The following is a 12,914-nucleotide window of genomic DNA, read 5'->3' on the forward strand; positions in this document are numbered from 1 at the left end:
TTTTTCCCATCAAATTCATGATATTTCAGGTTTTATGATTGATTTTCTGTAGGATGGTCTCATACAATAAACAAGGATTTATAACCTTATAAGAGAGACTGATAACATGGCTTATAGCACCGCAACATGTGGTGAGAGGGCAACCATATGTTGATCGGTCCAGATTGGGCTATGAACATTTAGCTATGCGACATTATAAACATGGATCCAGGGTATATCATTCTTTCAATTTGTGTCTGTTGACCTTTTTGCTATACTTTTCTAATTTTCGTTATCCAATGCATTCTATTACCTATTATTGTTATTTTTGAATTGTTGTTTGATTTACTCGGAAACACAAATATTTATACTCCAAAGCAGAAAAAACGTCGTCTCCAGCTTGTCGAAATATCAATGAATTCCTCACCTTACGATGTTGACTGGTAATTAGTTTTCAAATTTTCATTTTTATTAAAATATATTGGAGTTTATTTTCTTTTGTTCTGAAAAATATTAAAAACGCCTTGTTGATCGGTTAGCTGTAAATCCCTTTCCCTTTCTTAACTATATCCATTAAGTGTTACATTGTGTTGGTTTTAAAGATTTTTGTTTACTAATAACCAATTTGTGTCTTGGCAGGACTACAACAGCCTTTTCTCAGGAACATACCCAACAGTGCACGCAAAGCTTGTTGATTTTCAAAAAGAACTTGTAAACTTGCAGGTCCTGAAATAATTAACCTTCTATTTTCCTTATGAAGTTAACTTCTTTTGTATGGTACTAACACAGTTCTAGAGTTTATGCTTGTGAGTTGTTTGACTGATTTGTAATCTTCTGTATTCATTTAAGATGGTGTTATTTAATCAGTTTATTGAATGTAGGTTGTGGAGAATAATCCCAAATACTGGGAAGTTATGTCATCAGCACTTGCTGTGGGTTGGCTAGATATCGTGGTATGTGTCTGACAGACTAATGTGTTTTTATAGCTTAATAAAATTATGAAAGCATGTTAGGTTATTTTTTAGTGGAATTTTATGATTGGATGCAGTTTTATATTTTCACATGCAGGTTAAAATGTTGCGCTTGCATGGATCTTATCAATTAGATCAACTCAGCAATCGCGAGGTTGGTAAGAGATTAATTATTATGCATTGCATCCAAAAGATGTAGCTCTATTTACCTTTAGTTTCATTGAAACATTTTAATAGTTAAGAGGTTCGTGCAAGTCTTTGTTCAGTTATTTGACCAAAATGTGTTTTAACTTGGAAACGATTGTTCTTATTATGCTAGTTCTGTTTTTTGTTGTTTCAACTAAGTAGTTCCATATCTTCTTTGCATTTTCATCCGTCAAGCTTTTCACGTATTCACTTTTCTGAAGGTGTTCTGGTTTCAGTGTGCTCACCAGCAGACTCATTAGGCCTTTTCAAGTGGCATGCCAATTGGAGTACGACCTCATGAAGCAAAATATCTGTGCAAGAAATGACAGGACGATACTAGCTCTGCATCATTGTTTTCCCATATAAACTGGATTTATCTCTTTGAATTTAAGCACCTCATTGTGACGAAGAGTAGTGAAGAATGTGTAAGATTAGAAGCAAAATATCTTAGATATTATTGTTTATTATAGTTAATAATGTTGAACTACATTATATTTTACGTTAATGTAAACTTTGATTTATTATTATGGATTTCAATTTTCTTGTTATGGATTTTAAGTTTGTTGGTATAGATGTCAAGTTTATTGGAAAATGCTACAGGTTAAATTTGGGTAATAAAAGAGTAGAAAACAACATTTGACAAATTAGTTTTAATTTGCAAAATCAATTTCTCTTAGCTATAGAGAGGTAATTAGCGACGTTTGTATCTTAAAACGCCTCTATAGATATAACCTTTTGCGGCGTTTGTTTTAAAAAACGCAGCTATATACAAGATCTTTTGCGGCGTTTGTGGGAAAAATGCCGCAAAATCTCAAGACATATTGCGGTGTTTGTGTAAAAAAAAAAGCTGCTAAATCTCAATACCTATTGCGGCGTTTGTGGAAAAAACGCCGCTAAATCTCAACACCTATTGCGGCGTTTGTTGGAAAAACGCCGCTAAATATCAACACCTATTGCAGCGTTTGTTGGACAAACGCCGCTATATATCGTTACCTGTTGCGGCGTTTTTTGTTACCAAAAGCCGCGAAATTTAGCGGCGCTATTTTCAGCGGCACTTTTTGTGGCGTTTTTCATAGCGTCGCATGTGTTTTTTGCGGCGCTTAAAAACGCCGCTTTAGGTATAAAAAAACGCCGCAAATGTACAGTTTTGCTGTAGTGTCGGTGGGGTACCTTATATTTGGATCATGTTCGGGTAGGGTAAAAATCAGACTCAACGCATGTACATCCCTAGGATTATACTATGTTGATACTTACCAATGTAATCATGTGAATTAGGTTGATACTTACAGGTGTAAGCATGGGAATCAAGATATTACAAGGGGACGTTTGGTTGGCGTCATATTATATTACTGGGGAATGGAATGTCATTCTCCCGTTTGGTTGTCAAACATTCCCAACTCCTAGTAATCCTTGATTCCCAATAGTGGTATTTTGGGGGGTATATTATCGGGAATGTGATTACCCCTTTCCTTAGGTATTGTTGGATTACCGACGTTTTGGACTAAAATGCCCTTAAATATTTTTTCCAAAAATATCATTTTGTCGTTGAATAAAAAAAAATTCTCTGAAGGTTAAATTATAAATTTATCCTTAAACTATTTTAGATTTACAAAAAAAGTCTATAATTAGAATTTTATATGAAGTTTAAGGGTTAAAATAAAATTTTACCCTTTCATTAAATCTATTTATCTTTTCAATTTTGTAAAAAAAATTATATAAATTTTATGAATTTAAAAATTTTAAAGAAAATATATAAATTAATTATAGTAGAATTATAGTAGAATTCAACTTGTTAAAAAACAAATATATAATAAGGACAATTTGGTAAAATATACATTCCAATAATCTTTTATTCTTTTAACTAAATAATATAATCTTACATTCCTACTAAATGAACCAAACACAAAATACAACATTCTCAATAATCTTATTCCTGCAGGTAATCCTATTCCCACTGGTAATCTTACATTTCGTGAACCAAACGCACCCAAAGTGTAAGTAAGGTAAAAATATTCAGATCATTTTTTGCCTTATTTCTCCACCGAACTCTATTCCTTTTAAATGGGTTACGATGTGACAATAAGAGAATACTTAACAAGTTTTGATTGGGGTGCCTTATATTCAGGTGGGGTTCGAATGGGGTAAAAATCGGAGCCATCAGGTTGATACTTACAAGTGTAATCTAGGGAATTAGTGTGATACTTACAAGTGTAATCTTGGAAATTAGTGTTATACTTACAAGTGTGTAATCTTGAGAATAAGGTTGATACTTAAAAGCGTAACATGGGAATCAAGAGATTTCATCCTTATCTAAAGCTCGGAATTAAGGGTCGCGAGCTTTTATCTGAACGCTTAGGCTCATACATTTGTAGCTAGAGTGGCCACACTTGTGCTAAAGCTTCCGCTTCCATCGAGGCCATAAGGGCTTAGTTCCAGCTCTTATTGAGTTTGCACGTACATAAGACTTGGTTTAAGGCTGCTTTAGGTGCAGAACCAGCGATATAGCGTCAAGGAGCGTTTAAGACCGCACGTCTTGGATTTGGGATCTCCAAGGGCTTGACAAGATGATTCATCTATTGTTCTACAATTTTATAATTAGCATTATTGTGTTCGAAGTTAAAGATGATTCATCTATTGTTTTACAATTTATAATAAAAATATGTGCTGTATATAAGTTAAAGATGATTCAATGATTGTTCTTTAATTTTATGATTTACAATTTTGTGTTGGAAGTTAAAGATTGATTGTTAAGGTATTCATGCTTTGGGTTTTGTTTATGAAGTTCTGATTTTCTAATTAAATTTTGATATTTTTTTCTGCTACTTCGGTAGGCAAGACAGCTAGAAATCAACCTCTATTGAAGCACCAAAGGAAACTAACCTCAACCAGAAGCCTACTTCCCTCCCGGTTGCAATCTCAAAAGCAAATGTTTCCTTTATTTGTAATTTGTAACTGCATATACCTTTAAAAATAAACAAAATATCATCACAAGAATGAAAACTATGGAATCTTAAAAACCATTACAAATGAAACCTATGGTATAAATAAAAACTTACCTTAAACAGAAACAGGGGTCGGATTTATGAATTGTTAGTGAAGTCCAAATGTGTGAACCTCCACATTTATTTTTGTTGCATACTCAAAATAATAGAAACAGTCAAGTTATCGAACCTTCATTAAAACCCAACAACATTCTAGAGTTCAACCAAACACGGATTTGAGCCGAAATAAACTAAAAACACTACACTTAAATCTAAATCCCGATTAAATCCATAACATCTTTGAAAGCCTTCAAGAATCTATGTAATATGCTATCAAGTTTCTCTTCATATAAATTCACTTAAAATAATTTCGACTGGAATCCTCGACGAAATGTGTGACATACAATTAAGCAATTTGTGATGGTATTTTATTCGATCATTTAAGATCAATTTACCATCTAACTTAATATAACATTGATGTTCAAATACTAATTTAATGTAAATTAGCTATTGAATATATTTGATAATTAACAAAAACAATCAAGTTTAATACAAGTGGATTCATATTAATGTCAATACTTACCAATAAGCTTGTTTGCTCCGGTCACTACAGCATATCTATAAGCACCAGCAAGCAAGGCAAAATCCCCATTCAATGAAATCAATTTAAAATGGTTGATGCAGAATATAACAATTTCAAATAAAAGGAATGAAAACAACAATACCCTCGTAATTTAATGCTATCAGACGTCTCATATAAATGTAAAGTTAATAATAAAAATATATACTTTTTAATATAACATTTAAATTATTTAAAATCTATCTCATTCATAAGTGCATAATATACTCTAAATTTAAGTAAAATAATATTATGTATCTAAAAGTTTTAAGGTTATATTATTCAAATTACAATAATAATAATAATAATAATAATAATAATAAAAAGCTTAATTAGTACAACTTATGAAAATACTTCAGTGATAAAAAGATAGTATTATTCTTTTATGAGTACCCAAGTTTATTATAGAATTGTATTTGAAAAGTATATATTTATATTAACAAGTTAAAAAAATAACATAAATTATTTTATATTTACCTCATAAATTTATAATTAACTCGAGATAATTATATAAAAGTATAACCCTTATTCAACAGATATATATCAGATTTATTATAAATCTTCATTTTTTTCTCAATTAATTGTCTGACCAAATGAATCTTAAACACCAATGAGAATCATTGTTGTCAAGCAAAATCACAAAAGTAAAAGTAATTTTTCATATAAATCACTTTATTACAAACTTACCTTGAAAATAGTCGTAGTGGTGTGTCAATGTGCATCCTTAGGGTATTCTCGCTGTTAAATGCACGAGTTAAAATGAAGAAATAAATTAAACATGAATATTTATATTTTTGGATTTTATTATTGAATATCTATAACTTAAGTAATTATCTAAAATAACATAAATGCACGATTTAATAACATTTTTCATCCTCTATTATATTCATATATTACTCCTGCTGTCTGCAAAAAAAAATATTATTCTAGAACTAAAAGCAATTAGAAACATAAACCTCGACACAACAAAATAAATCAGCATTCATTTGCATGTAGCAGATTTGTCCTGAAGAGTCTGGAAACAAACCTTGGGCCATAGTACTAAATTGCGGTTATTGCTACCATCACAGTTACAACTGTTGTGTGATGGTTGCGGGTGTTACGGATGTTACCGCTTGATTTTTTTTTAAACAACTACGTTTTATGTTGCGTTACAGTTTGTGATGTCCTTGAAAAACGTTACTATGCCTTGTGCAACAGGCTACTTCCCTTCTGGCTGCAGTTTCAAACTCTTGTAACTGCATATGCCTTCAAAAATAAATGAAATAATAATATCTTAATGATTATAAATAAATGAAACATCATCACACGAATGAAAATTATAATATCCTAAAATGATTATAAATAGAACTTTTATATAACTATGACTAGAAGAATTGTGAACATAATTTGGTTAGCTGCATCAGGAATCATTAATAACTTATTCTGAGTGCAAGAAATATTAATTCATGTTACTTTTTTTTTACACTCTTCACGAGAATAACCCTAAGCACATCACATAGGTAAAGAACATTCATCAGCTAAAACCGAAAGCAAACAAGAGATAAATAAAGAACTCTATGCATAAACGTGCAATGAATTTTTTCACTCGCATCAGATTTCCTTGGCCCATAAATAACTGTGCTTTATCTTAGAGAATGCAGAATATCGCAATTTGAAGCATGATACCAAATGACCTGCATTTTTGGCCTTTTTACCCAAAAATTATCATAACAACGAAATGTTACTTATTAGGCATTTTTTCTCTAAATATTATCGAATTAACACCCTTTTGACAAAGCGCAGATCATGAAGGATGCCTTCACGGGGTCATGTCCCAGTTGGCGTCACAGTGGAAAGTACACATTTCATTTAAATTCAACCGTCCGCCATAAATACCTCAACCTTCCATCTGCATCCCCCTCCCCCTCCCGGTATAAATATCCCCTCCCTTTCAACACACACAGCACAAATAAAATTATTATATTTCTCGCTTTCAGTATGGCCAGACACGACTCGGTATCTCTAACTTAACATTACGAATAAATAGATCTAATATACGGTCATTCACCTAATTAAATAAATAGTATACAAATTAAAATATAAACTAATACTAAAAATAACTAAATAAAGCATTCATAATAAATAAAATATCATAATTTAAAATTATTATTATTATATCAGTAAAATGACTCGAGATATTATTTTCATCTAAACGCAACAACACACCTACAATTTTATAACGAAATTAGTACAATCCGGAAAAATTATTACTGTATCGGTAAAATGACTCGAGATATGATCATAAAGGGGTGGTATTTATGGCGAACAATTGAATTTAAATGAAAGGCCCTAAAGTGGTGCCAGCTCGGACAGAACTCCACGAAGATGAACCTCATAATCCGTGCCTTTTCACCGTGATGTTAGCCTGGACAGAACCTTGCAAAAGTACACTTCATGATTCGCATTTTGTTAGAAAGAATGGGGAACTTCCACTGTGCGGCGCCTAAAAAACGGCTAAAAACAAGTGACCGGTTAAAATTTAGACCGGTAATGTTATATCATTTAACCGGAAATATTATCAAGTACAATAACATATTAGGTATCGCTTATATAATGTAATAGGTAGCGCTTATATAATAAAATAGGCATTTAACCGGAAATATTATCAAGTGCAATAACATATTAGGTAGCGCTTATATAATGTAATAGGTAGCACTTATATAATAAAATAGGCATTTAACCGGAAATATTATCAAGTACAATAACATATTAGGTAGCGCTTATATAATGTAATAGGTAGCGCTTATATTGACCTATTTTATAAGTAAACCGGTATATTTATACCGATAACATTGCAAATTTACCTATTACATTATAATTATCGGTTTCAATTTTTTTGGATCGATACAAATTGAAATGTATCGACACTTTATGTGCGCACCTCGTTGGAATTCATTCTGGAAAAAAGTATCGACACAAACTTAAAAAGTGTCGATACATTATTCAGACCTATTTTCTCATAAAACCGGTATATTCCTATCGGGTACATTGTAAATTTACCTATCACATTGTAATGATCGATTTCGATGTTTTTGGGATTGATACTTTTAATAAATGTATCGACACTTTATGTGTGCAGCCGTTTGGCATTCATTATGGACAAAATGTAGCAACACAAATTTAACAAATGCCGATACTTTATGCTGACCTATTTTTTCATAAAACGGTATATTTATACCGGTTACATTGTAAATTTACATATTATATACAAATTTAAAAGTATCGATTTTATTGAGATCGATACTTTTAATAAATGTATCGACACTTTATGCATGCACCTCGTTTGGGCATTCATTCTGGACAATAAGTATCGACACAAATTACACAAGTGTCGATACATTATGTTGACATGTTTTCTAATTAACTGTTATATTTATACCGGTTGCATTGTTAATTTACCTATTACATTATAATTATTGGTTTTGATGTTTTTTGGGTCGATACTTTTAGAAAATGTATCGATACATACTTAGGTAGTTATTGTACATACCTAAATATGTTATGCGAATTTAATGTTGTACCCACCCTTTAACTACCACTACCAATACCACATCCTATTGAAAGCACGACTGAAACATGTTCAATGAACCTTTACTTACATCTCCATCAACTCCGGGACCACTGAACTTGCACAACAAAATCTTTGCCATGGATCATCTTATGCAGACAATGTTAAGCCAACCGAGGAATGCCATGAAGTACATAATGTTGATGAATCTGACAGATTGGTTGGTCAGCTCTTCTCTTCACGTGATCAAGCTTGGTACTTTTACAAGGGATTTGCATGGGAACATGGGTTTAGTGCACATAAGGGAACAACACGGCTTGACATGGAAGGGAATATAAAGACACAAGAATTTTGTTATTCCAAAAAAGGGTTTCGAGTATCAAAAGTCAATACTGTTGATCGTCAACGTGCTCATACGCCAATCACAAGAATAGGATGCAAGGCTAGAGTCGTAGTTACAACAACAAATACAAACGATTATTGGATTATAAGTAAGTCTTATCAGAAACATAATCATGCATTTTTTCCACCTGCTATTACACCATTTATGCGTTCTAATAGAGCTGTAAGTAAGGCTGATATCGATGAGGCAACAGCATTGAAAAAGGTCGGTGTTGGCACGTCACAAGTAATGAACTATTTAACGCAGCAAGCATGGGGCTATAATAATGTTGGATTTACATATAAAGACCTCTACAATGCACTTCAAAGAGGTAAAGCAAAGGAAATCATCGATGGGGATGTGAATGCGCTTATTGATTACTTTGATTATAAGAAACGTGATGATCCCGGGTTTTTTAGGACATAATCGGTAGACGAATCAGGGGCATTGCATAATCTTATTTAGTCGGATTCTACATCGAGAACAAATCACACATGCTGCGTTCGACACAACGTACAAAGATAATTTGTATGGTCGACCAATTATGCCTAATGTTAGTGTCAATCATCACCATAACACAATTGTGTTTGCCACTGCCATAATCGCTGACGAGACGTCCCAATCTTTATAGCGGGTGCTATAGAATTTTTTAGATGCCATGATGAATAAATCGCCTATTTCAGTTGTCACCGATGGGGATAGGGCAATACAAAGGGCTATCAAATCTGTTATCCCTTATGCTAAGCACAGATTATGTTCTTGGCATCTTTCTCGCAATGCACAAGCTAACATTGGTGACCCAAAATTTACAGCAGCATTCTCAAAATGCATGTCTTCCTAGTGGACAACCAAGGAATTTGATATTCAATGGCATTCGGTTGTTTCAGAATTCAACGTCGAAAAGCATCTATGGGTGATTGAGAAGGGAAATACTCGACACTTATGGGCACAAGCATATCTAACCGGTCATTTCTTTGCCAATATTCGCTCAACACAAAGGTGCGAGTCTATGAATGCTTCACTAGCGATTGCACTGAAACACAAGAAGACATATTTATATGCTGTTCGTGCAATTGAAGATGGAATTAGTAGAATACGTATGAACGAGGTGAAAGAGGATTACTTAAGTTCCCAGACGAAGCCCTTTCAAATCACAAAACTGGTCGACCTTGAAAGTTATGATGCTGAGATTTTTACCCGCGAATCTTTTCGTGCATTCCAATATGAACTTCAACGGGAGACATTGTACCAAATTGAGGAAGAGATTCAGTCCTTATCAGATGAATGTAAACATTATATTTTGACAAAGTACAAAGAAAAAAATAGGACATTTGAAATTAGTTTTGATTCTCGTACAGAAGACCTAATTTGCTCCTGTAAAAAATTCGAGACCGTTGGACTTCTGTGTCACCATCAACGTCACATTTTGAAGCACTTGGATTACAAATATTTACCCGGGACTTTGATTCAAAGTAGGTGGACTAAGGATGCGAAGGCTTCTACACGAAGTTATGTTGACTTGAATATGCCTCCAAAAGTGATACAAATGGCAAGGTTCGCTGCTCTATGTTCAACGTTAAGTAAGTTATGCTACATTGCATCAAAGACAGACGCATCTTTCAAAACCGCAAGAGATGAGATGAAAAGACTAATAGAAGAATTTGAAAACTCGTTTGGTTTGAATGATTCAGTCAACCAGAGCAGTGTAGTAAACAACGTTCGCGACCCTCAACAAAAACAACGCAAGTGAAAAAAAGTACCGAAGAACAAGGTTGAGAAGAAAATTAGGCGATGTGGGTACTGCAACGGTGAGGGACATAACAAACTAACATGTCCTCAAGTCAAGCTCAGTTTGAATACAAGCACACAGCCTACATCAACTGATTTTTTCGAAGACGGAATGGAATGGCCATTTAGACCCGCACGTGATGAAAATGATCTCCATATATCGTAAGTATCAACATGACTCCTATTGTGTATAAGAAACATGTACAACAACCTATTGCTAACTTTTCTCATCTCATACATAATTACATTCACATACAAAATTATAAATCGTATGTAAAATTATAAATCTTATACAAAATTAACCCTACATTAACAAAATTTCCTCTCTTAGTCTATTTTAATTGTGGCTTACGAGACCGTTTAATATTTCATCCGCATCATCACATAAATGCCAAAAATCTATAGACTATAGTCTCCCGCAATCATAGCCGGAATCAATTCTGTAACTGGGATTATATTGGTTAATCATGTTGACTGCATAGCCAATAAAACCAGGGGGTCCAAATAGTAAACTAGGAATTGGTAAGGCAAGCTTTCTTTGAGGGTTTATGGTTTAGAGCCCTCCAACATAAGGAGTGCATGATTGAACATTACGTATAATAGTTGTATTCAGTTGTTGAAGAATTGTTCTTAATTTTTTATATAAGGATAAATGTTATGATATATATTGATGATTCGTGACCAATTAGTTAGATGCTTTCAGTAGCCTATATCCTCAAGGCAGAGCACAAGAAATCTGGTACTTAAAGATTTACCAAGAGCGGTAGCTTTTGCTCTGAATGAAGACCGAACCTAGAATCAACTTTGCAATTATGCCTATCATGCTGAAGAGAACCTACTGAAAAATAGGATTTGCACACAACTAAAAGCATTTTAAACGCTAAACCCAACTCCTCACATGGAAAATTATACAACAGAGAAGTCAAGATTTCCTATAAATGATTGAGATCTCTGTTGTAAAATTTTCCATGTGAGTAGTTGGGTTTAGGGTTTAAAATGCTTACAGTTGTGCGCAAATCCTATTATTCAGCAAGTTCTCTTTAGCATGATAGGCATAATTGCAAAGTTCATTCTAGGTTCGATCTTCATGCACAGCAAAAGCTACCGCTCTTGGTAAATCTTTAAGTGTCAGATTTCTTGTGCTCTGCCTCGAGGATATAGGCTACTGCACGCATCTAACTAATTGGTCCCGAAACGTGAACGTATATCATAACAACTATCCTTATATAAAATTAAGAATAATTCTTCAACAACTGAATACAACTATTATACGTAATGTTCAATCATTCACTCCTTCTGTTGGAGAACTCTAAACCTTAAACCCTCAAAGAAAGCTTACCTTACCAATTCCTAGCTTACCATTTCAAGAACAATTACATGAATACATTGATACTTACTGGTCACTTTCAATTTTCTTCAATATTGATACGCTAGGGCTCTATTTGAAGGTCATCATCTTCGTGAACAAAGATTGAACTTTCAACCTATAACCATTCACAAACAGCAAACCTTAAAACCTAACCCCTCTTTTTGAAAACTTTCTAAAAAATTAGGGTTTTGACAACATACCTATTAAACACAAGAAGGGGAAAAAAGTGTCCAATATGGAAATCAATACCATAATATCGATAAATTTACATGAATAACTGACCGTAACTGTTATGAACGATGGTATTCGTCAAAGTGGAAGAGAATAGAATTGCTTTTAGGGTTTATCAATTTAGGGTTTATATAGCGTTACATATAAATAATGAAGGAAAAAAACGTGTTATTTAAAAAGTATCGACACAAATTTAAAAGTGTCGATACATTATATTGATCTATTCTCTCATAAAATAGTATATTTAAACCGGTTACATTATAAATTTACCTATTACGTTATAATTATCGGTTTCAATATTTTTGGGATCAATACAATTTCAAATGTATCAACACTTTTTGTCTGCACCCCGTTTGACATTCATTCTGGACAAAATATATCGACACAAATTTAAAACATGTCAATGCATTATGTTCACCTATTTTCTCATAAAACCAGTAAATTTATATCGGTTACATTGTAAATTTACCTATCACATTATAATTATCGGTTTCGATGTTTTTGGGATCAATACAATTTCAAATGTATCGACACTTTTTGCCTGCACAACGTTTGGCATTCATTCTGGACAAAATATATCGACACAAATCTAAAACGTGTCGATACATTATGTTCACCTATTTTCTTATAAAACTGATAAATTTATACTGGATACATTGTAAATTTACCTATTACATTATAAATATGAGTTTCGATGTTTTTGGGATCGATACTTTTTAAAAATGTATCGACACTTTATGCGTGCAACCCTTTTGGCATTCATTTTAGACAAAAAGTATCGACACAAATTCCACAAGTGTCGTTACATTATGTAGACCTATTCTCTCATAAAATTGGTATAGTTATACCGGTTACATT

General features: G+C 32.9%; 1 long non-coding RNA gene across 1 annotated transcript; it reads left to right on the top strand.

Moving 5' to 3' along the window:
* The first annotated feature begins 499 nt into the window (after nucleotides 1-499).
* LOC120156003 lies at nucleotides 500-1,177 on the top strand. The gene is made up of 4 exons (XR_005519024.1): nucleotides 500-520; nucleotides 619-702; nucleotides 861-932; nucleotides 1,048-1,177. It is a non-coding gene; the product is annotated as an uncharacterized LOC120156003 (long non-coding RNA).
* The last annotated feature ends 11,737 nt before the right edge of the window (nucleotides 1,178-12,914 follow it).

This window comes from Hibiscus syriacus, unplaced genomic scaffold, assembly GCF_006381635.1.
Source record: "Hibiscus syriacus cultivar Baekdansim isolate YM2019G1 unplaced genomic scaffold, ASM638163v2 tig00111210_pilon, whole genome shotgun sequence".
In the NCBI taxonomy this organism is placed as follows: domain Eukaryota; kingdom Viridiplantae; phylum Streptophyta; class Magnoliopsida; order Malvales; family Malvaceae; genus Hibiscus; species Hibiscus syriacus.